Consider the following 27,369-nt stretch of genomic DNA (forward strand, 5'->3'; position numbering starts at 1 on the left):
CGCTTGACCTTCTCAGACCAGTTTGTTCGTGGCCTTTGGCCAGCGGGTAAGGCAGCAGCCACGGCTGCAGAGGCTGAACCCCGCGGGCTGGAGGGCAGCCGGGATGGGGTGCAGGCTCCTGCCTTCACCCCAGCTCCTGAGACTCAGCCCAGCCCTGGGGCCGTCCTCTCTTGCAGGAACAGGCGCTGGGGAGCAGAGAGACGCTGATGTCTGCTAAAAGCTGCTGCAGCTCCTGGGCTCCTTCACAGTGAAACCCAGGTGGGGTAGTGCTGCTCACTGACACACATCCTGGGGCGGTGGGTGGGTGGGCCTGCGTGAGAGGCATTGCTACCGGGCCTTTGCAAAATCGAGGCTCCTGAGCTTTCCTGGGCTTTTATGTCTCGTTGAATTTGCAGCTGGGCTCATGGCAGCTGCCCTGCTGTCCTCCGGAGGCGGTTCTGCCCTCTGTCTCCAGTCTGTACCCTTGTTTTGGTGCTATGGGCTGTCGGAGCAGCTGGAGAGGTTTGTTGTTCAAATGCTTAACAATCCTTCAATATAGAGGGCATCTCAGAAACTTCAGGAATTTGGTTTTGAGAGTTTTGATTCACAAAGGACGACCTTCATCTTTGAAATTGTATAAAAATACATCCTTTATAGCTCTGTATTGCTGCAGGAGGATAGCCCCTGAAACCTACTTAAACAGGCTTGTCTGCCATCCGTGGCAGCAGACAGTCAAGGGGACGTCTGTTCTGCTTTCTGAGTGGGGAGATGAGGCCTGAGCTTTCGGTCTGGGCTTTGCCAAAGCTTTGACTGTAGCTCACAAAAGTACCCTGAGTCTGCAAGTGAGAAGGGCATGTCCAGTGTCACACTGGTCGTGGTGGCCTGTGCTACTCCAAGTTACAGGAGCAGGACAGGAGACAACGGTGTTTATTTTCTTACTATGAAGTGATGCTAACTCCACGGTGCAACTCTCACACCTCAAAATCCGGACAGTCAGAATAAACACCGCTAATCCTGCTGTACACATGCCGTCCAGCCCAGGCTTGGGTTGTACTCGGGCACTAACTAAAACAAACATGGAATTTAGCAATTGAACAAATGCCTTTGGGCAGCTCTTTACCCTCGCAAACCCTCAAAAGAAGTGCAGCCACACCCCTTACAAATGGATTGCTTTGTTGAAATAGGGTATGATTGAGGCCCCTGGGCAGGCTCACCCTTGGTGAGGGCTATCTCCAGTGCCCAAAATGTGTCTGGGACCGGGTGCCGTGCACCCACCCTCCCCAGCACACGTGGCTGCAGGCAGGCATCCTCTGGGACAGGCTTGCTGTGCCATGAATTGCCATATGGTTTTAGCCCTGCAAAAAAATTTTGGGTAGGTGCCGTTCAGAGCCGCTGGGAGAAGGGGTGATGGCAGATCCCTGCAGAGTCTTGGCAGGGAGACTTGCACTGGTGTGCGGAGCCGCCACTTGCTGAATAGTCCTGATTTTATTAGTTCATTTCAATTTGAGCTGTTTAGGGACAGCTTTCAGTCAAGCTACCGTACCACCTGGCTGTGTTCACATTGGGCTCATCGCTGGGAAGTGAGCCAACAGCCTCAAAAAATCACGGGGTGCTTTTTAGAGCAATCTTGTATTCTCATGCCCAAGGCACGGACAGTCCTGTACACTTGGCTCACCATCTCCATGTCATGCTGGGGAAGCCTTTATGTGAGGAAAAATTTTTTAAAAAAAGAGCAAGCTTTTGAGTCTTCCTTATCTCATTGTGGCCTGAAAGGATCTCTTGTCCTTGCTGGGTCCTCTAGATGGCAATATTGGAAAGGACAGTAATTGTCCATCACTACAGGTCCAGGCAGTGCAGGGGCTGCCAGCCCACCCCTTCTCCAGAGACCCTCTCCATCCCCTGCCCCGTTCACCATCCAGCTGGAGTCTTTATCTGCAGAAAGGAGAAGACACCCCACTGTCACACCGACTGCTCTCACACCCTGAACTCCTTTACAGAAGCCACCACCTTCTCAAAGGAAGTGCTCGGCTTAGCCATGGCCTCCTTGCTGCCTTTGCACTGAAGAAAGGAAAGAATTTGCTCACACATACTAGATCTGGCTGTCTCAGCGGGGTGCCTGTGGGTAGGTATCAACACCCAGGAGTCTGGAGGCAGTTGAGGTGACCTTGTGCTCAAAGACTGTACATCTACCCTGCCCCTTGTTTTCCTTTTTAAAGCCAGCTGCTCATTGACTTCCCACACCCTGCCCTGTTAGGCTTTTAGAATCAGGAGTTTAATGCTGATGGTCACAAGCTGTTTGCGGGATGGGTTTTGGCCCCTCAGAGATCAGATGCAGCCCTTGCTGGAGCTGCTGGCAAGTATCAGAGCTGGTTCAAACCCCACAAACAATATCGAGCCTGCAAAGACACCTTCCTCTGCAGAGCTTCTCCCTCCAGACTCCCCGGCTCTCACAGGTAGGATATCACCTGGGCTTTGAACACTTCCTAGCACTAGCAGTTGCTGTCATCTGCAGCCAATTTGTGGTCACGATGGGTGTTTGCGTTGTTGCAAGAGGACTTTTTTCTCTGCTTGGCTCCTACTTGTCACAGCCCCAAAACAGTGTCTGTCACCAGATGTGGGGAAGTATTCTGGAGTAAATAACTTGGCAAGATAAGAGGGGAGGTTGGCGTGGAAGTACCTCTTGGATGCTAGTGGGCCCAAATATATTCTTTTATAATACTAGATTGCAAAAAATCTTTTGGCCACGTGTGTCTGTGATTGGAGAATAATTGGAAGATGGAGCAAGTGGAGGGGAAATGAAGAAATGATGTCCTCGCTGACAATTGTAACAAAATCTGCCAAGCCGATGAGAGAACCCAGAGGCCATGGGAGTATTTGTGTACTCTCTGTGTCCAGCACAAGCGTAGCAACACTGCCCAGTGCAAACACTGCGTGTGCCTGCTGCTTTCCATCTCCTCTGCTCTCTGTTGAGCTTGGGGCGATCTGGGTGTCACATAATATTAAGGAACTTACAACTCACCTGGTGCCTTCAGCCATGTTAACATCAGAAGCTGCTTTGCACCTTGCTGACAAGAGCAGCACTGGGGACAGTCTGCCTCCCAGTACCCTGGCGTGGCTAAAAGGAGAGCAGCACAGCAATGCAGTGGGTCTGATGTCCCTGAAGTCTCCTGGCCCTTGGACAAGTCTGGTAAGAAGCAAAGCAAAGTCTTGGTGGGTTGGCCACTGCGGAGGCGAGATGTCAGGGGTGAGGATGTGACTGGAGAGCCCAAAGCTGGGGAAAATAGAATTCCAGCCTGTCACCACTTGGTGTTGTAGGATGGTACCAAAGGTGTGCAAAGGTCTGCTCTCAGGACAGAGTTTGGGAACCAGGGGTTCTGGAGCATGTTACTTCAGGACATGCAGCCCTCACACAGCCCATCTTGGTGCTTTCCCTTACTCCAGCCCTTACAGTCCCTGCTGGGCACTTAGAGCCCAGGTCATAGGCTACAAAATCCCTTCACAACTGCAGGAAACTCTGTAAGGTTCAGGACTTGGGGGTAGCAGAGCCTTGAATTTGTTGTCCAATATTTAGACATGCGTATATACAAAAGGATTTGGTCTTTATTAATTGTCCTTTCATAGGAAATTCCACCAGCTGTCCTCCTCCGAGGGGTGCCAGCGATGCTCCAGCCCCAAGGAGCCCATATATGGTTGCAATCTCCTAACCCCGTGTGTTTCGCAGCATAGTGTGGTCATAGCTACTTTTAAGGATATGTGTGAACATTGTTCCCTTTCCTGTATGCATAAGCTCCCAGGAATGTGGACAAAGATAAAAAGGGTATAAATTAAAGCTGTTGGCTTTATGCAGCATGTTAGCTCTTCTACCTGCAGCAGCAAGATTAGTTATTCTAGCCTACCCACACGGGCGCTGCGCTGAGTTGGGAAGGCACCATGGTGCAAAGGATGCTTTGTGAATAGGAAAATACCAACCAGCAGAGCATCAAAGCATTTCACAATGTAAACGTGCCTAGGCTGAGACAGCAGCAGAAATATTTTCCTTTGCCTTCCTCCTCCTATAAGAAATGGTAAACTACAGCCAAGAGCTGCAGGTACCCAGCAGCTACCCCCAGCACTTATTATTTGTAAGGGACTTCTGTATCCTGAATTCTGCCTGATCCTTCTGCCAGGGACATCTTCCCCCTCCTCCTCCTCCCTGTTTCCGTGGCCTGGTGTCCACAGCCCTGCTCTCTTCATTCTCCAAACGCAGCAAGAGGAGCTATTGTCCCCTTCAGTGTTGGTAGCAGTAAATGTCCTGCAACCCACTGATACCCTCCTCTTCTCCATACTAGCTACAGGCCCTTTCCCTGATTTAGGATGGGCTAATCACAGAAAATCAGAGGAGGGGCCACAGTAGGCATGTTCTGCACCTGCATCCCATCTACAGCATCTCCCTTGCTCTTCCTGTGGCACTGGCCTGTACCAAAACGCACCTTTTCTGCTTAGCAGCTCCATAGGCGTAACGCAGTGTGTCTCCCACATCCCCACAGCATCCTCATTCTCTGAAGTGCCTTGAAGTATCTCCTCTGCATCCTTTGATGATGGAGGGCTAAGTCTGCTCTTCTGTGATATGGCTTGCTTCTAGAACTCCCAGAGGTACAAGAGGAAGGGGAACAACAGATGCAGCATTGCTTGCTTTTCCCTTTTTGCAGGCAGTTAATATTAACCACTGGTGCTTTTGGATCTGTTGTGTGAATTCTCCCAGCCTCTGAAGCTTTTGAGTTCTGTAATAAGAGAGAATCAGAAATGCCTCTGGATCTCAGTGACAGAAGGGCCGGATTTAATACAAACTTCTTCCCTTCACCAGATACTCTGCCATATTCTTTACCTTTGGAATAGACACAAACACCCTGAAGCTATTCAGCTAAATTATGTCTGGTTAAGTGGTCTGAGATCACTAGTTGCATTGGCGTCCATTTTTCCAGGTGCAAAATCAAGGATTCCTGGGATGAAGCAGGTCAAGTGATAACAGAGCTGCAAATGCTCACGGTACGTCTGATTTATGTTTTCCACCCTTGGACTTCAGAGCTGTGTCTGCTGCTCACATGAGAATGCTCAAATTGTTACAAAAGGCAAATGAATTTCCCTCGTGACTTTGTTTCTTCTCTGCATGAGCTGGTTCACCAGCTGGAACTTTGTTGCTGAGATACTTGCTGTCGATAAAATGCCTTAGCTCTGGGTCAGATGCCTTAAAGGGCTGAATGCTATTGTCCCGCTAGAGAGGAGCCAGTGCCGTTTGGCACAGTTACATGCCTAAACTCAGCTCCCATCAGTGACTTGTTGCTTCAGCTGGAATCTGTCTGTGCTCCGATGACAGAGCTGATAATAGACTGATGGCACTCGTGACAAGGGTGTAGGGGTTGAGTAAAAAATTCCCTGGAAAAAATGGATCATCCTGGCTTTACAGATATTTAATTTGAGATTCTATGGCCAGCATCAGGTCTTGGCAATGCTTGCAAGGCTGAATTTCATTGCCCTAAGGAGGAGACCCCAGCTGTGGGTCGGGCAGTTGTGCCCAGATGGCATTAAGCAGTTGTGTTCGCAGCAGCATGGAGCTGGCTGGGCTGCAAGGCTCCGCTGATCTGGGGAGTGATGGGCAAATCTAATGCTGCAGATACACCAAAATCAGAGCAGGATGCACTGACACCTCAGGCTGGCAAGAGGAGCATCCGTTGGCCTCCCGGGAATGGATCTGACCCAGGACTCTGAGACAGTGGGGATTATGGTCCAGCTGAAAGTCCTGGACCACAGCAAGCAGGACAGTTAATACCTGGACTTCTGTGGCTGGCTGTGCTCCTGAGGCAGCAGAATGAGTAAAGCCGAGGCGCAGTGTGTAAATATTTATAGGCCAGTTACCAGGTTTCATGTTTGGCCGGTCCTTCTTGGCTCCTACCACTTGATGTTTGTGGCTCTGAGTTGCCAAGGACAGTCACAGGCTTACTCAAGGGGCAGAAACGTCTCTGAAGGGAGCCAGGGGCATTGCTGGGGCACTTCTGCGAGGCAGTGGGGCCAGTCTGGCAGCACCCAGAGCACCAGCTGCCTTGTTTGGGCAGCAAAAGCTGGTTCTGGCTGCGGTGTCACATCACAGCAGCCCCCACTGCACCCACCCAGCACCTGCATCCAGCAGCTCTGGAAAGGGGGCCACAAGGCACTGATGAGCCCCCAAAAGTCAGTCTAGCAGCATTTTTCACTAACCAGCTCAGGTGTGCGTGAGGGAGGTGGGAAATGAATGCACAGCACCCAGAGCCCTTTTCCTCTTGGGGACGGCTCTGTCACCCCTCGCTGTAGTGTGTCGCTCTCCTGGGAGAGGAACCTTCATCAAAATCTGAACAGCCTCTGCATAACTCTCATGTTCTTCCTCAGATCCAGAGTCTCTAATGCCAAATATTTTTCCCCGCTGTTCATTCAGCTGCTTCTTCTGTTCCCAACCTTCGCTTGAGCTGCCGAGGGGAAAAAAAATCACAATCTGTTTTTACTGAAGATATTTATTTCAGTTTGGAAGCGGCAGGAAGACAGCTTCTCTACATCCATGCATATATCTCAGATCTTTCTCTTGGGTCTCTTTCAGCTTTGACTTCAAACCATCTTTAAATCACTTTTCTTCAGCAGAATTCAGCAAAGAACTGAGCTCTCTCATTTTCACATAAGACATGATTCCCAGAAAACTTGGTTTAAACCAAAGAAAATGTACCCATGCTCCCTTCGTGCCAACAGACCTAAATCAGTTGAAAATCCTATCTGAACTGGAAGGAGAGCAAAAGTGAAGCACAGAAAAATCTTCACAGCCGAGTATCACATCTAATATCTTTTGGTAGAGAAAGCTGCCTGATATCTATTTACTGGAGTTCCTTCAGCACACTGAGCTCAGGAAATTGCATTCATAATTTCCTTAATGCCAAATGATTTGTAATTTTCCCATGATTATTCGTTTTTTTGTTGTTGTTTGTGAAACAAAGCCTTTGAAAAGCACACACAGATTTACTTTTTGCCTAACTATGAAGCTAACATGAAGCATATCGTTTAAGGAGATACTGTTCATTTGATTTGTTTGACATAGTGAATTAAAAAAATTATTTGGCATAGGGAACTAAAAAAAACCCCTTATTTGTGACTAGGTCTTCCATAAATAGCCTTATAAATTTAATACTGTCTTCTTTAGCAAAGGGAAAATTGATCTGACAGAAAGTAAACACGCTTGTATAGCCAGTGCTGTCAGACACAAGGAACAAGCAGAAAAGGCAGAAAGGTGTGACCTGAATTTTCTGTTACAATCAGCATTGGCCTAAGTAGTAAGTATGTTTCCCAGTGCATTTATATAGCAAAAAAAAGATGTGACTCTGATTTAGCTAGAGGAACTTGGGTCTGATGAGCTGGGACAGATCACATTCATATTGATGGAGAAGCAGCTTCTTTCTCCACTCTGTCCCTGGTGTAGCCATGCGGACTCTAAAGGTATTTTACGTTGCTACCTTGGAGCACACCAGATTTAAGCATTTGCATAGCTTCAGCTGCCATTAACTATCTTACTACATAAGATTTTTACCAGCATTTCACACAAAATCACTATGTGAAGAGCCAGCAGAACATTTATTAAGACTCACAGAATCATTTAGGTTGGAAAAGACCCTCGGGATCATCGAGTCCAACCCTCAGCCCTACTCTGGAAAGTTCTCCCCTACACTATATCCCCCAACATCTCACCCAAACGACCCACAAACACATCCAGGGATGGTGACTCCACCACCTCCCTGGGCAGCCTATTCCCCAGCTTGAGGCTTTGCATGCAGAGACGCAGACACACCTGACTGTGGGTGGCCGAGAGGGCTGGGGTGCGACTCTCACACCCCGTCCCACGTCCGAACAGAGTGGACTGGAAGAGGCTGTGGCAGCAGTGGAGGTTTGTGTGAGTTCCTTGCAGTGATGCCATGTCTCCAGCTCTGCTTTTTGAACCTGAATCTTCTCCACAGGATGCTTTTATGTCTGAAAGCATGTCCTCTTTCTACCTGTCTGTTGTTGCAAAGCCTGCATTTTAAACAGAAGCTCATGTGTCTTTCATAACACACCTCCCTAGGAAACACATGGGAAGGAAAAAGTGCTTTTATGTCTTTTTGTGCACACGGGAACCCAAGGCACAATGAGACAAGGTGAACCCCTCCAGGCTGGTGATATAGACAGGGTGAAGACAGTAGCAAACCAGCTAAGCGAGGGGCTGCAGGCACAGGGCACAAGTGCTCCCTTCTGGAGTATGTCCATAGTGTAGTCAGTAGCTCTGGAGCCAGGCAGGTAGCGCCTGAGGGACTGATGTTATGTGACTCAGCCAAAGACAAGCAAGAAGTTTGTACCAGGATGAGGAATTTAAGTTTGGCCCCCTTAGCTGTAGGCAAATGCTCTAAGTGCCAGCCCATGTGTGCCTACTGATTCTCATGTTCATTGCAATCATCTAATCCAGTTGTATGTGTTTCTTCATGGTCCTCAGCTTCCTAATTGATTTGATTTTAGCTGCAGACTCATGCAAAATGGGATTTGTCATGCTTCAAAAACCTGCTCTGCTATTAAAACACTTATTTTACTTATGTTAGCCTGTGGGTACCTTGAATTAATTATTTTTCTGAGACCAAAATCTAAATCCAAAATTCATAAAGGAGCCTAATTTTGGTCTGATGCCTGGAAGCCATCTTTTCAAAGCTGGAACATGAAACTCCTGGTGAGCCTGACACCAAGGAAAAAGACTACTGTTAGGGTAATTATGCATAGTAAGATAAACATGTTTTAGGGTATCCATAACATCACAAATCCCTTTGCTCTGTTAAAAGTAAAACCTTATATTATATTGCTATCGTTTTATCTCATTGCTATTAGAATCTTTTGTTTGTTAAATCTCTGGATACGTATCCACCCAGAACTGATAAAGACCAAGCTGACCAAAAGATAAAGACCAAGAACCAAACCTTGTCTCAAATTTTACCTGTTTTGCTTATGCAAATACTCAAATATTTGATGAATTTCTGTTATTGTTGAAAGGCTGGCCAAGGTGTTTGCTGTAAGGGCCAAAGTCTGGAAACACTTAAGCAAATTGTGACCCAGCAGTTGTTGAAGTCAATGGAAACTTACTTCAGCAGATGGTGGCTGAAAAATTTTAGTCATAGCAGCAGTTCTGCAGGAGCGAAGTTATTTGTTTGCTCAGTCTACTCCCCGTGCTTCAGTTTGTGGGCTCTGCTCAGGATTAGTTAGAGTTTACACAACCCATGAGACCAGATGAGGCTGGTGTTTGTGGATGGAGCGGCAGAGGTGTGCACGCTCACAGGGCCACCATGTCCCATGGGCATGCCCAAGTGGAGCGATGCCCGCGGCCACAAGCTGCCTGCTGCTCCCACATCCCTGCGATCCAGCGGGAAGAGGAAACAACTCTGGGACCCAGCACATGAATGTGGACAGAAATGCTGAGGTTCAAATGACCGTGGAGCAGAAAACCTCAAGCCCTGCCCTTGGCAGAAAACCTGGAGTGTTTGAATAGCCCCCTGCAAGCTGCAGATAAATAGTTGTGACCGCTGCCAACATTCCTTGAAAACTTATATTGTTGCTGGAAAGACGGTTGGAAACCTTAATTTCTGTTGCCTTTTCAAAATGTAGCCTTGCTGGGGCCAGAGAGTTAACAGATGGGTCCGTTTTTGTGGGGCTCTGGTACATCATCTTTCATAAACGGGAGTCACCTCTGTAACTTTCCATGCACAGGAGGAGCAAGTTGTACTGGGAGAAGCGTTTTGGCCTCTGCCAAAGGCCGCCAAGTGGGCTGACACGGCTGCTCCTCTTAAACTGATAGCTGAGCCATCCCTGCAGTTGCTTTTTAAAGGTGGGAACAATGTCTAGCTAGATCAATGTGCAGATTCTGGTGTCACTCAGGAAAATCTGAGCAGTGGTGATGCCTCGAATAATGCAGTCCCTGTAATTAGTCAGGGGCTTGTTTGACGGTGGTCTTCAAGCAGGTGGTTGTCCAGTTTTTGAAAATCTCCTTTGATCTGGTAATCCAGGTTTGCTGATGGTATCACGGGGCTATGCTACAGACTTATTTTGACACTAAATGGTAGAAAGTTTAGTGTTGTTATGCATGTCACCCCATACAACCACAATCTTTTTGTGTGTGTGTCTTACCATTTTGCCCACTAAATTCAGGGGAGCTTCCTACTTTGTCCTTTGCTGGTTTGCACAGCCACTGGTGAACACAGATCCACTGGTGCCCCACAGCAGCAATTTAACCCCTCACTCCCACGTATTTATATGATTTCTGAACTACACCAATAGGAAGAACTGCAGCAGACGCAAAGACAGAGCTGACTGATGCCTGCTTTTTGCAGAGGTGCCCTTGGCAGCCTGGGTGCCCACCCCCAGCACTCCTGTGGTACATGGCTGACAGGTTGCAACGTTCTCCTTCACAACAGCTTGGAAAGGAGAACGTTATGTGTTTAAACTCCACGGAAAAAGGGTTTGCATTACTGATGTTTTAACCACACTGTTATAAAACCTCCCACAACCCCACCCTTAGTAACTCCCCCAGAAGAATGACTCTGAAATGTTTCAGCTTTTCCATTGCTTTGCCTGCCAGGAGACTTTTTGCTAATAGCCTGAGAGGTAATTAGCTGGTTGCAGGTGAGCCCCAGCTGCCTGCAGGGTGGGGGTTCAATTTGGCCACAAGTTATCCCTCACAGCAACAAAATGGTGGGATGGTTCAGGGGGATGGAAACTGTTGTATTGCTTTCCCTATTTCTTTTTTCCCTCCCTCCTTTCTTCTCAGATCTCTTGAAACAACTCACTGCAGGGCACTTGATCTTCCTCTGTGCATCTGGGGCTAAAAACAGCCTTTGGAGAAGCCAGAGGACAGCTTGAGGAGGGAGCCATTGCCAGGGCCTCAAGGGATTAGCTTTCCACAGTGACTCTTCTCCTTTTAGTTTTTCAGCTGACTGGCCCTGTGTGGGGCACGAGTGCTTTATATGCTGGTGGGAAAACAGCCTGTCAATTCGGCAAATAACAGGGCAGTGACCTCAGGGATCCAGCACGGACGGGGAGGCAAGAGGGTTTGTGATGGCGCCTTGCCCCCAAAACGGCTGTATCCCTCAGGCTGCAACATTGGCAGGAAAAAAGAGCCCTTCCCAGCTGTTTGGATGAAGGAGCAATATTGTTTGTGAGAAAGGAGACAATGTCTGCAGAGGGTTAATGAGGGGGAGTGTTAATTGCCCTCACCTGGAGCTGAGGAGGGAGTGGAGGCAGCTGAGGGGAAGGACTGAGAGAGGAAGGGTTGAGGTGCTGGTCCTGCATGATGGGGGAAGAGGGTGGCTCTGAGGGCTTGTGTGGGGAGTTGGTTCTGCTTGGAGTGGAGAGCTGCTGTGGTTCTGTGTGGCCATGGTGTCCCACAGAGAGCAGGTGAGTGGGGCAGCCCTGTGTCCTCACATGGGTAGTTGTCACTGCTATCAGCCCTGGCTTGGGGACACCACGGGTAGAGCATGTCACCCCCAGTCCCAGCCTGGCAGGTGGAAACCAGGACAGTGAAACCCACCTAAGGGGCACGTGAACGTTGTTCTGTGTGGATTCACCCTGAACGCATGTGGCTTTCTTCCCACAGAGCATTAACTTGCAAAAACGGGGCCCGTTGTGTGGAAGGCTTTTCCCTCCTCTGTGGCTGCAGACGGATTTAATGAGAAACAGTGTGGAGACCCAAAGGATGATGCAAGCTACATCTCCTTCTTTGCTGGTGTGGATAAGACCATGCTCTGAGGTGAGCCCTTTGCTTTTGGGGTAGCATCCTGCCCTATGAGGTTTCTTGCAGAGTGCTTGGCTCTAGAACAGCCTCCCTGCGTGGCTCTGTGAGCTCCACCATTTCCAAATAAAGTTTTTAAGCAGTTAGATTTGAGTGAGTAATTCAACCGACTTAGTTTTAAGTGCTTGTGCTCATAGTTCATTTTGTTTAGATAACCAGTCAAGGATACATTGGAGCATTGGAGTCCTTTTTTTAAAAATTTATTGTGATTGCCAAAAATCAATGCTGATTATCTTCCTTAGCAAGCAGTGCTGATAGCATGGGGTTGACTCAGAGTTGTCTCAATCCTTTGAAATGAATTGTATCATTCTTCCAGTTTTTTCTTGTTTAATCCAATGCTTTGGCAGAGCTTTTAATAGTATTATATTGTACGTGTAATACAGAAATGCCCAAGTGCCTTTTCCTTGACTCTAGTTGTGTGCTGTCCTTGCTCTCTAAATCATCTTCTGCTCTATTCCAAACAGAATAAAGCTGCTGTTGTGATATGTGTGAGGTTAAGAGTGCTTAAATTCTTCTCTGTCAGGTATACTGGTCATTTTAAGTCTGCAGGTTTAAGGTCTGATCCTGCAAACACTCACTCGCTGTCAGAGGCAGCACTAGTTGAAGAGTATTTGCTCTGTGCCATGTGCCTTTGCTGACCTTTGTTCTGCTGCTTTTTTCTGGATGTGACACTGTGCCCATGCGGCTGACCGGGGAAGCCAAATGGGCTTTGGAGGATGCAGTAAGTGTAGGATCAGGCCTTGAGCTGTAATCCAACTAGGGCAATGGGTTGCTCAAATACCAACTTGCTCTGCTGTAATCAGTGGGAGGCAAGTTAAATAGATCAATTTGTTATTCAGCTGCTACTCTATTAGGCTGACAGACATATTGCTTTAAGAGTTGTTTTTGAGGTAGCTGGTGTTTGGGATTTGGCAGTGGAATTTCTAGTTTATGTTGTATGTAGAAAGCATCTAACATTTTAAATAAGAGGCAGAGGATCCTGGCAGCAGCCTGATGCTCCCTACAGATACAGGATGCTTGTTACTCTGCAGGTGGGTTGCAGGTACCTGACGTTGGGCTTGTTCACTTACTGGGGTGCATGTGCTTCTCCAGCATGCATCTTCATCAGAGTCAGTCCCCACATACTCCTTGTAGTGGCAGAGGCACTGACTGGTCTCCAGTGAAGGGGCATTAACTAAGGGGCATTAACTAAGGGGCCTCTAAGGGGCATTAACTAAGCTCCGGTGCTCCTGGACCCGTGATACTCTTGTGTCCCCCTGCTCACTGCCAGAAGCAGGAAAGCTCCTTCCTTCGAAGGAAGAAACCCTGCAGGAGGTGGCTGCAGAGTAAGTTGCTCCTGGTGACATTTTCCTACAACTGTGCAACACCTGGTTTGTCTTTATATCCCAGCACTCTACAGTTCATGCTTTTCCTGGAGCTCTTGGCTTGATTTATCTAATTGGAAATGTTCTGTCTGAATGTCCCATCCTTTAGGGGCCTGGTTCTATGACTTCTCATGAGTGCCAGAGCTCTGCAGCTGCAATCACATAAGCAATATCATACTTTGGGGGCAGGGGGCTTTTGCTGCTGTTCTTGTTGGTCCGATTGTGGGTTACAGCCAGCCACTAGAGGAAAAACTCTTGCTGATGGTAACTAAGTTTTATGCTTGTTGGGAGAGCAGTTGGAAAAATGAGCTAGAAATGGATATTTGGATTCCTTTGAAAATAAAATGTAAACTTCAGTCCATAATGATAAATAATGTTGGTGCCTGAAGTTGCTCTTGGCAAATAGTGACAGTCTGAGCCTTGAACCTCAGGGCAACCCAATGTTCTCATCCCCACTAGGAATGTTGTTAATATGGATGATGTGGTGCTGGAAGAATCTGTGGGGCTTACCTGTTGAAAGAAGAGAGACACGCAGAAATACTTTTGTAAAGAAAGTGTGTTTGCTCTTATGCAGTGCTTCTTTTTACTAAAGAAACACAAATTTCTTGGCCTGAGTACGATGATCTGCTTTCCAGGGATACCAGTGGTGTATCCAGCATACCCACCAGGATGCCCAGCTTCTCCTGCCATTAGTCAGCAGCTCTGTGGCTCTCCAAGGGACCACAAAAGCCTATTTGTAGCGCAAGAGCTCCAAAGCAAGCACCTCCTGTTAGAAAACAAACCAAGTAACTTGCTGGACCACATATCCAATAGCAGAACTGTGGAAGAAAGTAGAACAAACTTGGAAGATGTAAGAGCAGGAAAAAAAAGAGATAAGGAATGGAGAAAGGAGGGGGGGAACAATGTGAATGTCATCAGGTTTGTCTGGTGTGGTTCAGCACAAACAGGCAGGTTTGTTTAAAAATAGGAGTTGCTACCTGGTAGTACTTTTTCTCATGTCTGCTTTGAAGAAAATACTCCTTTTTTGGCATAATTTTTGCTGTGCTCTCTTCAGTTGGGTTCATTCCATCCCCGCAGGATGCTGACTTGAAACTCATCTCTTCTGTTTGTTTTTTGTCCTGGAAACTCTGCCTATGAACCTAAAGGTGACACATAATAACAGAGCTGCCAGGAAAAGCGTTAGCTGTGGGAGAGGGTAGCTTGGACAGAATGGGAGGCTGGAGATAAATCCGCTCACAAACAAAGTTTTTGTGCTGCATTTTCCTTGTGTGAAAGAGTCTGGGAGTGCAGCTCCTAGCACTCTGGGGGTAGCAGGGCTTTACTCATCCTGGTGAGTCCTCTGGCTCCCAGTAACAGTGCTTTGCTGTTGTGGGGAGGCAGGGGAACGGCTATGCTGGCAACTGGCCATCACTGGTTGGGTTTTCCCCCCATGGACCACGCAGAGGCCCTGGGAGGAGCAGACTGTTCCCCCCCCCCCCCCCCTCAGCTGCTCCCTAGGCAGGAACGGTGCTATTGGCTGGACTAATTTTTTTTTTTTTTTTTTTTTTTTTTTTTGCAACGCACCTCCCTGCTATAAGTGGCAAAGCAGCCGCTGTCCCGCCAGCTGGACACCCCAGCCCAGCGCTGCCTGGGCGAGGCTGGAGGCGCAGCCCTGGACCGAAGCGCTGCCCAGGCTCTGTGCCCAGCAGCACGCCGAGTCCATCCCAGCCCATCCATCCCTCCTCCAGGCAGCAGCCGCCTCGCAGCAGCTCCCAGGCTCTCCGGCAGCCAGTAAGCACATGCCCCTGCCTCTCTCCCTCTCGAGCATCATCTCCCTGAGCAGGGCAGGGAAGCGTCTCAGCATCCCATGCTTCGCAGATGTTTGGATTTCAGGGCTTGTGCTGGGTCTTTTCTCTGCCTTGTGACTGCTCTGCTGGGGAAGGGTTTGTGAGAGCAGGGATGGGGGAAACGGGAAGTCTGTGGGGGTGTGATGTACTTCTTGAAACACTCTTTCTAGCAAACAGTTTCTTCATGGATCACTGAGCCTTAGAAACTGCCTATGTCTTACAGGGTGTTTTGGGGGTGGAATTTATCTAAATTCTTGCTTCTCATTTGTCTTGCATCCTCTTTTTTTTTTTTTTTTTGATACACGTATTCCCTCCTGGAAGGTGGTGGCTTTGACAGTACAGGCAGGCACTAGAGTATAAATATAGCTTTTTTTCTTTGCTTCCCAGCTGAGTGGGTGTTTAGGGAGTGTTTGCAGTGGTACGGAGCCGTGTAAGAGCTGTCAGCTGTGTGTTTTCCTCGGCAGGTGATCAGATGTGCCCGTTTGAAGTGTTTAATGACAGCTGGGGAGGAAATAGCTAAAGCGGTGGCTGTTTCATGGGCTCTCAGGTGATACGGTGCTCTCAAAGTGAGAGCTAATACCCTCTGGATTGTGGGAGCAGGCTGGCAGTAATAGAATGGAGGCATATGGAAATGCAAGCTTTTACCTAATAATTATCACATCTTCCCCTTTCTTTCTGTATTACGGAGTATGAGGCAGCGTTTCTGATGAGCCGCACTTGCAGCTGTCCCCGTGTGAAAGCAAACACCTTTATCTTTATACAAATACTGCACCCCTGTATCTATCTAGATTTGTGGAATCATTTGCCTGAGCGAAGCTATTTGCTCATGTGCTTGCAAGATGGGTGTTTCAGTCATTAATCTTTTCTTTAGCGACCAGGCAAAAGATAAGTTAATGTGTGACTCTGGTCCAGTTTGTATTGTGTAAGCAGAAGCTAGTCTGTGGTTTAGAAATGGATGTGGCTTCTTTTTAAATCACTGAACTCTAGCACATGAAAGGGAGGGGAAAAATGAATAAAAATTGAAACAGTACACCTACCAATTAGTCTTTTACCTTGTTTCGAGAGGAAGAGTGTTTTTTTAAAAACAAAACTTCCGCAAGGAAACTGATTAAATTCTTAAGCCATGATATAGAAAGCAAATAGCTGAGCAAGCAACCAAATATGGCTTTAAATTTTAAACTTTCTTTTTTAATGATAAAAGCACTCACTTCAGTGACAACATCCTCCTCTTCCTCCTCCCCGTGCTGCCGCCCCCCCCAGCATTCTTGAGTTCTTAATTTCTCCTTAAAGAGCACCGTATATAAAAATTCATTCTTGACTAATACCTGCTAGAAAAATGTGGATTAGGTGTGTTGGAACTAACATCACAAGTGCGACCCCCGCCCCACCCCAAGAGCTCAATGCAAAGTTAATTGCTCAGATTTTGGACTGCAGCTCAGAGGAACCAGTTCAGGGCTGGGGTTTTACAGCTGGTTTCTAACTTGCCCTTCTCTTGGGGAGTTTTAAAGGGAGGAGGTCTGTAGGACTGGGCTCTTGACGTGTTTCTAACAGAAGTTATTCCTTGCCGTGAATGATGGCTTGCCTGCATGTATGTTGGTATAATTCTTTGCCTGGATGTAAATAATGGCAGCTGTTCAAAAGGAGACATTTAGGGTTCTCAAACACTTGTAAATAAACACTCTGCAGCCTATCTTGGCTGGCCTTTATTTCGGAAGCAGCCTTTCCATCGAAATGTACCATGAATGGAAAATCCACATATGGTATGAAGCAGCTGGTGGAAGCCCTGTCAGGTCCCTGTTCACATCCATGAATAGGGGAGCAATGCTGTAGGATGTGCTTTGTCTCTGATCTAAGCCAATATCTCATGAATATGACTTACAGTTTACACCCTTTGCACTAGAATATAACAAAAGCTTTAAGTAACTGCCTTCCTTGCCCCCAAGAAGAAATTTATTTCCTTTTGTGTAATACCTATGTGAAAAGAAGGCAGTTCTGTGTTAGATATACCATGGTGCTTTCTGTGCTTAGTGCATGCTGATGGAAGCTTGTGCTCCTTTGCTGTGGTTTGGGTACCACAGCTGTCATCACCTTCTGTCTTGGAAATACATACTGGGTGGGAGCGGGGGCATGGCTAAAACTTCCAGTGCCTCAATGGAGAAAACTAATTATGTGAGCCAGGAATATTACTATCCTCTCACCACTAGCCTGTGTGAATGATGTCCTTTTAGGTTTATTCCCTCTCCAGGGGATGCACTAGGGGGATTTAGGTGTCAATTCCTTAAATAACCTTGGAAAATTCCTCTCATCTTTGCTGATGAGGTGATCCAGTCCAGCATATGTTTAGCACTTCCCCTTTTTGTAGTGCTGCTTAGACCCAAAGTCCCAGTGCATTGGATGCAGCACGGAAAGCCTTGCTACCAGCAATGTGCAAAGTTTGCTCAGGCTTTGGGTGTGCTCCTAAACCAGAGCAGCTTCCTGCAGAGCAGTGAGTAAGTTCTGGCTGGCTAGTGCCAGGCTTCGTCTGGGGTCACACCGAGGTGCAGGTGTCATCAGAGGGTGTGTGGAGGGCTGAGCCATGCAGGCAGTGCCTGCCTCACCCCCTCTCGGGGTCCCCAGCCATCGTCACCTTGCGCTCTGCGTGTAGGAGGGCGAAGGTAGCAAAGCTGAGATTTCAGATGCGATTCTGTAACTTCAGATATGTGGAATCACTTTTGCTTGAAAAGGTAGTGGAAATAACATCTTCACAATAAATCTTCCCGTACCTGACCTGTAATTTTAATAATAAAAAATGTGTTGTAAGTCAAAATACTTCTTTGTGATTCATTGGGATCTCTTTTTTTTTGTCTCTATTACAGAAGATGCAGACAGGGAGATTAACAAAGCAGAAACGTCTGAGATCAGTCATTTCATGTCTGATTTTTGGCAGAGGGAGTGTAGGAGGAAGAAAGAGACCTCATGTTTCATTTAGATACCCTGATTTGGAGAGGAGTTTTAAGCAGATGGCACTTGAGACACAAGGACTCCAAAGGATTAAATGCTCTTTAGATAAACGCATGCTTCCACTTCTGCAGCATGGTTTTATAAGGACTGTGCCATACATTTTGGCTCTATTTTTTTCATCCTTGGGTCCAGTAAAAACCCTATTTGCAGCGACTTTTAGGAGCAAAGGCACTGAGGCTTCCCTGGCGTTCAGAAATGGGATATGGCCTAGTGCGTTTCGACTCCCTGATGTGCTTTGACTGGAGCTTTTTGTAGATGGGCAGCCCACAGCCGGCTCTAGGGATGTCACTTCAGCTGGCTTCTGTGGGAATGAATCAGAGCTGAGAGGCCACGGCTGGTCTGTGATGAGTGTTTCACCCTGCTGACCTCCCACCTGTGTCCAAAGGGAGCCTGCAGACTCAGCAAAAATACTGTGGAAACTTGGGCTCTGAAACGTGTAAATTGGTGGAATAAAGTCCCTTAAAGAAGGATTATGAGGTGCATGGTGCAGAGAAACAGTCCTGTGGTGTCTAGAGGCAGTCACAAATTTGGGCTAAGTTGAGGTCTACATGCTGGGAGGGAGCCCCGCAAAGCAAGCAGGGTGCAGTGAGGGGAAGGGTGGCAGGAAAACAGAGCCCTGTTCCAGCTTCTTACCCGCAGTCCCGGGGGATGCAGGTGCTGTGCTACCACATGCTCACCCTCCCCAGGCCCGTGGCCAAAAATCTCCTACCAGAGAATGACTCATTGTGCTGCTCCAAGTTTTTCCCGCAAAGGCTTTGCTCTGCTCCAAGATGGTATGTGGAAAGCCACAAAAAAGCCTTCTTGGCGGGGCAGCGTTCACCCTCCCTGTGCGTCCTTGCTGCACGTACTGAAGCAGGATTTGGCCCTTGATACTCTGAGTGACTTGGGCGTGCGTGGTGCCAAGAATGCTGCCAGAGCAAATTCCCGCTGTTAGAGCAAGAGAGCACGGTGTTGTCTGGGGGAACGGACGGATGCCCTTGTGCTTCTCCCAACTTTTTTATCTCCCTCTTCAGAGATGGCAAATAGGGTTTGTGGCCCATGGCAAGACAGGACTAAAATGACGTTTAGGGCTGTTAAAAATCAGGACAAGGACTGCCTTATAGCCATGCTGGAATGGGATAGGCAAGGTTCTGAGGAAGTACTTTTTCAAAAAGGCCAAATTAAAGAGTGCCCTGTAAAAGGCTGTAGAGGACAGGGTTCCCGACAGCGATGGAGCTGCAACCCAGAGTGGAAGGGCTGGTATTTTGCTGTGCGCCTGACTGGAAACTTTAAGGCAGAGTTACAATTTTGGTTTGGATGCTGTTACAGAATTGCATTATTTTTGTAAATAGGAAATTCAAAACCTCTTGACTTCAGATTGGGGGTTTTGGAAGACCTACTCATTCCATAGGTGTGCCTGATCTTTTTTTGTGGCTTGAGGTGACCCTAGGGATTGATGTAGCTTGGGATGCATCCTTCTTTTCCATCCTGCTTGGCAGAGCCAGCTGTTTGGCACGTGAGTAGGCAGTCAACAGCCGTTAACGGTGATGGATTAAAAGTGCTTGGATACGGCTGCATTTGTGATCTGTTGGGATCAAATACAGAGTACCAGTTGTCACCCAGACCTCTAACGAAGAACAGGAGAAAACTATTCCTGCTGGGAGAAAGCACTGCAGGGTGGCTTTTTGGCTTAAGCCCCTGGGAAGGGTAAATCAGAGGAGAGTGGGAAAGAGGAGACTAAAATCTACCTCACAGGAGGCAACCTGACAGGTATAGCTTGGACCAAAAGGGTTCAGAGTCGGTTTACTTGTTTAACTGCAGAGCTACAGTGAAATGAGTCTGTTCTGATGTCTCTTCTGTGAAGTAGATGGGGAGGAAGAACAGGAGAAATAACTAAAAAAAATAGAAAATCTTTCCCTCCTGGAAAATCCTCCCGCTTGTCTTCCAGACATCAGAGACCTTCATGCTTTATGATGCTTTGAGATAGGGGGAGCTTCAAATCAAATGATGGCTGTCTCCAGTGGTGTCTGTCTACTGAAATGATGGTTTTGAGACCCCCGTTAACAAGCAATTGCATGTGCTAGATATGCTGAGGGACTCCTGTTGGAAGGCACAGTTGGTACAGAGATCTATAATCCACCTATTTTTCTTCAAGCTAGCTTTAATGCTGAAGCAGCTGCCCCAGTATGTGAGGATTCTTGTGTTACACCAGTGTCTAAGCAGCAGAGGACTTAAAGGTTCTGGCAGAGCAAGAATTGCTCTCCACTGTTTTGCTTGGCCAGAAACAGTGAAAAATCCACTCAATCCTCCAAAACTGTCTTATGAACCAGTGTGCTGGATGAGCCTTTCTTCCTTTGCTAAGAAAAACAGAAGTGGTTCATCACACTAGACCCATGGCTGGTCCAGCCCACAGTGGTTGCTAGTTTGGCTTTCCTGCAGAGAATTGGCTCCTAGCTCTTCCCCAGTGCCTTCATTTGGGAATATTCATTCTTCATGTGCTTCCAGTGGTCTCTGACCAAAGATCCCCTTAAGAGTAACTATGAAACCACCCTAAATATAGCTTCCCCCACTCCTGATAGGATGCTGGGGTGGGAGAAAATAATGTACTTTCTGTTGAAGAAATGCCCCAAGTTGTGGGAACCATTCTGACTTGGCAGGCTACTTGCAAGGCATTTGCTATTTGTTTAACTTGGGACTGGCTGCCCCTGGCAGTTACCATCACCCGCCTTTCTTATCTGCTCTTTTCTATAATAAACATTAGAGCAAAGGTTTGGAATTAGTCGCTTCTGAGGCGCTGCCTGCCTGCCTTTCCAGCTCCTGTCTTTATCATCTCATTTTTGGACTCTCAAGCCTTTTCCACTTTGTCCTGTGCCACTTGGTTTGCCCCTCTTCTCATTGATCCAACACAGCAAAGAACTCTCTAAAATATCCCATAGGTGTGTCATCCCCAGGACTGCCTCATCCCAGAAGACACGTGGCCCTGGGATAGCTGTGCGTACTCGTGCTGCTGCTGGGTACTACAGAGATTTTTCTAGCATGATTTACCTAATCCAGTGGACAGGCTGGATGAGTTGTTCTGGCTGACATCTGTTCAGACAGACAGCCCATGGAGGCAGGTTAGGATCCTGAAAGCATCCTGGGGGCCTGGCACTGTGTCCTGCTCGTTAGTACAGCATTAACTGCAGGGCCATCGGTGCTTCGAGGGGATGCAAACACAGACAGCACCTCCAGAAGCACAGGGGAGTGTGGTCCTTGTTTAGAGATTTGAGTAATTCCTACTGATTTGCTTCCACTTAAAAATTCCCTGATGGTCTCTAAGTTGTCTTGCTTCTGACAGTACCGTAGGAGAGGCAGCAATGAGTAGTCCAGGGTGCAAGAATCTCTCTCTGGTCATATCTCACTTTAAAAATGCACAGAGCTATATATTTCAGTCAACACATGCAAACACTGTTTCCTCTGTCTACCCTTGCTCTGCCCGTTGAAAGCCCCTCTGGGACAGCCTGCAAGGTAAATGCCACTTGATGTATAACGTATTTCGGTGCTGCCTCTGGAAATGGCCTCAGTGGCAGCATCGGAGCAGGATGGGAGATCAGCCCACATTCACCCCGCGGCAGCACAAAGGCACTCAGCGGGGATGCAAATCTCTTTAGTTCTGTCCAAATTTGCTTTGTTGGATGCATGAGCGTGTCATCCGCCTCTTGCCATAATCTTCCTTTATCTCTTGTACCCCCTATCACTGTAATGATTTTTAGCTGAACATGGAAACTTTGACTATGTGATGGGATGGGTTTCCTGCAGTGGGCAGGGGATACAACCCACCTGCTTTCATTTTAGAAGGCTGGACAGGGGGCTTAGCCCCAAATGATGTATCTTGACCAACATTTCATTTTGCTGGATTGAGCTTGTCAGGGTAGAGTTTTTCTTTCTTGTAAAAACATGTACCCTTTGTTAAATGTAAGAGGTGATTTGGACAACTTCTGTATTTTGGGTCAGGTTTAGGTGTGACAGAAAAATGGACACTGCTGATCTTTTTCAAGTGCTCTATAGTTGCAGATAAGAGCAGGTAAATACCCTGGGGTTAGTCCTGTTTCCCTGGCTTCTCAGTGCCCTTTGTGCTGATGCAGGTGGTGATGAATGGGAGGAAATTCCTGCCCAAGAGCATAAACAGGCATCAAGTCCTATAACTGTCCTGTGTCCTCATAGTCCTGACATGTGAAATGAAGCTGGTGATGGCTGGTCTTAGTGAATATGCTAGTGTCAGACCCTCCTGATACCTGTTTTGAGGAAAGGTTTTTGGATTTTTGGCTGGAGAGGATTGCACACGACAGCTCTCTGGTTACTCTGATGTGCTGGAGGAGCCTGTAACACCTGCCTGGTGTCTGGGATGGCTGGGGACTGCCATGCAGGGTCACCTGCGGTTTGTGTGAATAAAGGCCATGCCTCACACCTTTTCTCAGTTCCGTGTCGCTGGGGTCAGGCCCAAAGTCAGCTTTCCCTCTGACCTCCAGTGCTAACACAGCCCACCTCCATAGCAATGGCTGTTCTCCCTGCTTTTGTACCCCAGGCTGTGTTGGTGCTATAATGTGGTGAAGCTCTCTGTATACTTCACTAGACACTGAAACAAACAACCAATAAATCTGTTACAAACCAATGAGTAATTTGTTTTGGTTACCAGGGAGATTGCCAAGTGCAAATTCAACCTGAAATAGTGATGAGCTCATCCTCTGAGCATCGTCGCTGCCTGAGCTGGAGCAGCCGGATGGAAAGGGAGCCAGAGCCAGTAACGCTGTCTGCTCCACTGACATTTGGATCCTGTGTGAGCTGTTTTGCCAGAGAGCTTTTGCCTTGTAAACGAGATCAGGCAGGGGATGGTGCATGAGGCTGTTTGCTGAGCCTGGGCTTTTACAATTCCTGGAAGTGTGGCGGTGACATTCCTGGTGGGACCATGGGCTGGAGAGCCCTGGGGGCAGGATAAGGTGCTGGCCTCCTTTGACATCTCCCCTGTCTTGGAAACCTCTCCCCGTGCAAGGATTGTGGGAACAACTGAGATACTTGACTTGTTGATAAGGGCTAGTTGTAAACAGCTAGTTAGATAGTATCTGATGGGTAGAGCCTCTCCCCTGCCTCTGTTCCAGGGGCTGGAGCAAGGACTTGGGAAAACCTCACCCTCTTCTGCAACATACCTGGGGCAGGAGCTTGAAAATGTGGGCTCTGCCATTATTTCACCCTGAAGTGTCCCCAGTTTAAGTAGATCAGGACTTGACTTTTGAAGGGATGATGCTAGTGTCAGGGTTTGGCAGCTTTCTGTGTCTGCCTGTCCATGCAGTTTCTCCCAGGAATAAGCCTACCAGTGACACTAGGTGTCAGGAGGACCTGAGCTTGGGCAGTCACTGGGGTCAGCTCTGCCAGGGCACCGCAGTGTCTGGGAGCAGCTGCTGCAAGCAGAGATGGCTTTCTTGCGTTCTGCTGCAGAGCTGAGACCTGGGTGATGGAGGCTGGGGTTGGAGGGGGCTCTCGCAGGGCTGCAGGTGCCAGACAGAAAGGCAGGACAAGGAGGCTCTGCTGCACTTGGTCTCTGACAGCCCAGCTAGAAAGGGTCCAGGCAGGGCTCTGGTAGCAACCTGCACCTTTCTCTGCTAAGGCAGAGGCGTTTCCATGTACTCCCATTCAATGAATTGTATTTTCTGAAGGAATGCAATTTTTAACTAAAGAAGTCTGTCTGTAGGAAGAAGTACTGTCTGTCCCTCTGAACGCTGCAGGGGAGATGCTGACAAAGGTGTGGCAGTGGTCTCTGCTGCTCCCTCTTCTTGGTTTTTGCTCCCCATTTCTGAGTTATCAAATGCATGAAATAATGTAGAAGTACATCAGTGTATTGTCTGGCAGTTGTCTTGATGAAGCAATGCATAAGCCACTTACCAGAGGCACAGTGATGAACCTACTCACATGGTTCAATACCACAATCTTTTTTTGGATTAACCTCATGGCTTTCTGGAGCAAGGGTTGAAGGTTGCATCTGTAGAAAGGGCGTTGGTTTCAGCAGGGGTGTTTTTTGTATTTTGGAAATATTTTAGTATAAATTTACAAGCATGGAGTGATCTGTCTCTGTTCTTACAAGTCCTTTCCAGGCCTGTGGGTGGATTTCTTCCAGCTCTGTTCTGGAGCCATGTGGGAAATGCTTTGGTGACATGACCAGGTCCCTCAGCATCATGGGCAGCTCTGTGGCAGCCACCAGTGCATTCAGCCACTGGCTCTAGGGAAGGACTTCATGAAATTCTAATATTCAGGACAGGCTGGGGTTTGAAAGAAGGTGTTTTTAATGTGAGGAGTTATAACTGAGATTTGGGTGAGAGAGGCATGAATTCACCCGCATGCATCTGCCTTTTATAGGCTGGCAGAGAGTCAGTGGTGGTCTCAGTGGTGTGCCTGGGCCATCTCAGCGGTTGCTTTGAGTCCACATGACTCTGCTGTGTAGTGCAGCTCCTTCCACTGTGTCCCCCATATTGCCCATAAAGGAGTTGGCAGGCAGCTAACAAACTGCTCCATGGCATTTTATCGTTTGCTTTCAGCAGCTCTTTGGAGATGAGGCACAGCACGCCTAACGTGTGCATGAATTGTTTTCATGTGGTGTTTTCTATTCCTTTATATCCCCTCTTTATTATGGGGCTGAGCAGTGGGTGTTTAGTGTTTGGCAGTGGGACAGGCATCCCTGCAGACCTGCACTGTCTCTCTTCCCCGTGTCCCCACCCCAGTGTTTCACCTACTTGGTATCAAGGCATGTTTGCTTTTTGGCTGTCTCTGGGCAACTAAAACACTGCTGTACTTTGCAGATCCTGGACTTGGCCAGGACCGAGTGTAATCTTGCTCAACATTGGCATAAAGCAGGCAAAGCTTGCTACTGGGCTTGCTCTAGCACAGCTGAGAAGACAATTTGGCTCAAGAGGTGTAACTTTATCAGTAGAACAATAGAGTCCTTGCTATTGCAGGAAAAGTCCTCGATGGTTTGGAAGCCTCACCCTTTTCCCATGGTCCTGCAGCATTCCCAGCGGGACATGGATGCTCATGGGCTCCCATGGAATGCAGCTGCACAAGCTGGTTTTAAAAGAAAGCAAACCACTGTTTCACATCTGCTTTAGCTTTTTGACAGTTTTCCCTGGCACTTGTGTGCAATTAGCTCTGCTTTTTTGTCACATGGAGCCGATCCTCTAACAGTGTGATTTGGTCAGTAGTTTGACAGCTAGCAGCAGTTGTATCAAGGCCTGTTTCTCTTTGCAGACTCTGTTACTCGTTGTTCCTGAATTTATTGTCTCACTGCTACTTGAAAAAGAAAACAAAATAATTTTTTGGGGCCTGGATCCAGCCACAGAGCAGAGGATGGCTTAATCAAACACATAAGTGGTTGTACCAACTCCACTTGGTTTATTTCTGTGTTTAAAATCAGTCACTCTTCTAAGTATCTTATTTTTCTTATTCCAAGCTTTGTGTTTAATAAATGTAACAGCCCACAGACTTTGCCCATTGTTCCAGGAGTGAGCACTGATAGAAATGGTGTAATGTGCAGTGCTGCTGAGGAGACCCTCAGTGGGAGAATGAGATGAGAGAGGACCTTCTCTTGCCTCCAAGCTCGCTGGCCTGTCCCTATGGAGGTGGAAGATGAAGGTATTTGCTGGTTCAGCAAATGGGAGGCAAATTCAATTTAGCAGCTTAAATAACCTTGCCTCTCCATATGGCTTTGGGCTGAACTGTCTCTTGCCAAGTACTAGTCTACTAATCTTAATATTTCCAAAGACACAAAAGCAACTGAAATTTTGCTCAGTTACTCAAAAAACTAGAGTGGGAGGATGTTTTGGTGAGGAGAATTCCCCTGCCCCCCACCTCTGAAAGAGCCTTCATCCTGCAGATGAGGACATTCAGCAGGGATGCTGCGAACCATGGCTGGGCTCCTGTCCATGGGCTGAGAGCTATTCTGGGCTGGGTCTCTCTGGTTTGGGCTGAAATTAAATCTTAACTCTGATGAAAGATTTAAAGATGTTTGTGGTTTGGTTTTTTTTTGTTTTAATAAAATGAGAATCAATGCTTTCGAACTGATCCCATGGAGAATGCTTTTTAGTGTAGACCTTGCCTAGCTCTGATCTGACATGATTTCCAGGGAGACCTGGGTTCCTTATCACTTTATGAAAAATCAGATTTACATTCCTGTATCACACAGGCACTTTGAAAATATTATCCCTGACTCCAGAGAAATGGCTCATACATTTTAATGCCGTTATTAGAAATTGAATTGACAACACTTACCCTCAGTGGAAATTGCTTTGCAGCTTGGGGGGAAAAATATGCAGAAAGCACTGGTGGAGACTTCAAAAAGCTCTTGTCACCCTGAGATGTGTGTGCTTTTGGTGCGGTGTTTCTGCCAAATGAAAAGAGCAGGGTTTGATACACACCAGAGAAAGGGGAAAGCACAAGTGGGCCAGTGGCACAGGGTGAGACAGCAGTGGAGCTCCAAGCATCAAAATATCTTCTGGACTGAAAGGCAGAGCACTTCCAGGCCTTGCACAGTGCTGAGGAAATATGGGCTGCTCTGGACTCATGTGTCCCAGGATGTTGTGGAGATGTTGCACATAGGTGCTTTATCTGCTGTCTTGATAAGCATAGAGAAATTAAGCTGTATGAGTGCTGGCTTAAACTGGCATATGAGTGTAGTGCTGTTGAGGTGCTCAGACTGGTGAAAGATGCCCTTGGGAGGAGAAGCAGCAAGGAACTGCAACAAAAAACCCCCCAACAAATCAGGTTCCTTTTATAGCTATATTTTTTTTTTTCATGGTAAATGAACTTGAACCAGCTGATCTCTGTTCCTCTTGGGGTAGCTGGCATCTGAGGAGGACTTCATGTTTGGCTGCAGTGCGTTGAGGCTCTGGAGTTGCTGAGCTGGGAGTCCCTTGCTTCTAAGCATAGTGGAAGAGGGACACAGTTGGCAAAATACCCCTTTATTAGGGCTTCAGGCTCTTCTGGTAGTTGCGCTGACTTCTCTGGTTTTGCCTGAGTCCTTAATCTCTTGGAGGTCAGTTTGGGAAAAGAGCAGCCAAGGCAAGTTCAGTAGGATCAGTGAGTGGTGTCCTAGTCTGGCAAAGGTTCCAACTTCCCCACAAAAGGAGAGATGCAAAGAGCCTGGCTGAGCAGTGCAATGTGTGGCTGTTAAATGAACAGGGCTTTATCGAGATGCTTGATGGGCCAGTTTGAAAAATATAACATGAATGGTGACTGAAGTCAACTCTGGCCACAAACTAAGCCTGGGCAAAGGGAGAAGTTAAATGACATTCGTTACAGCAGATTAAATGTGTGGTAATGCAGGATCAGAGCAAGCTGCCTTAGGAGGCTGCAC

At 47.6% G+C, this 27,369-nt stretch overlaps 1 protein-coding gene across 1 annotated transcript in view; it reads left to right on the plus strand.

Annotated features, from left to right (window-relative positions):
* Positions 1–14,859: 14,859 nt before the first annotated feature.
* Positions 14,860–27,369, plus strand: part of FHL1 (four and a half LIM domains 1) — a 33,470-nt gene continuing 20,960 nt past the window's right edge. Inside the window, exon 1 of the mRNA XM_074914974.1 lies at positions 14,860–14,958. The gene's annotated coding sequence lies outside the window, so the exon portion shown is untranslated. The remainder of the gene's footprint in view (positions 14,959–27,369) is intronic.

This window comes from Athene noctua, chromosome 11 (assembly GCF_965140245.1).
Source record: "Athene noctua chromosome 11, bAthNoc1.hap1.1, whole genome shotgun sequence".
NCBI lineage: Eukaryota > Metazoa > Chordata > Aves > Strigiformes > Strigidae > Athene > Athene noctua.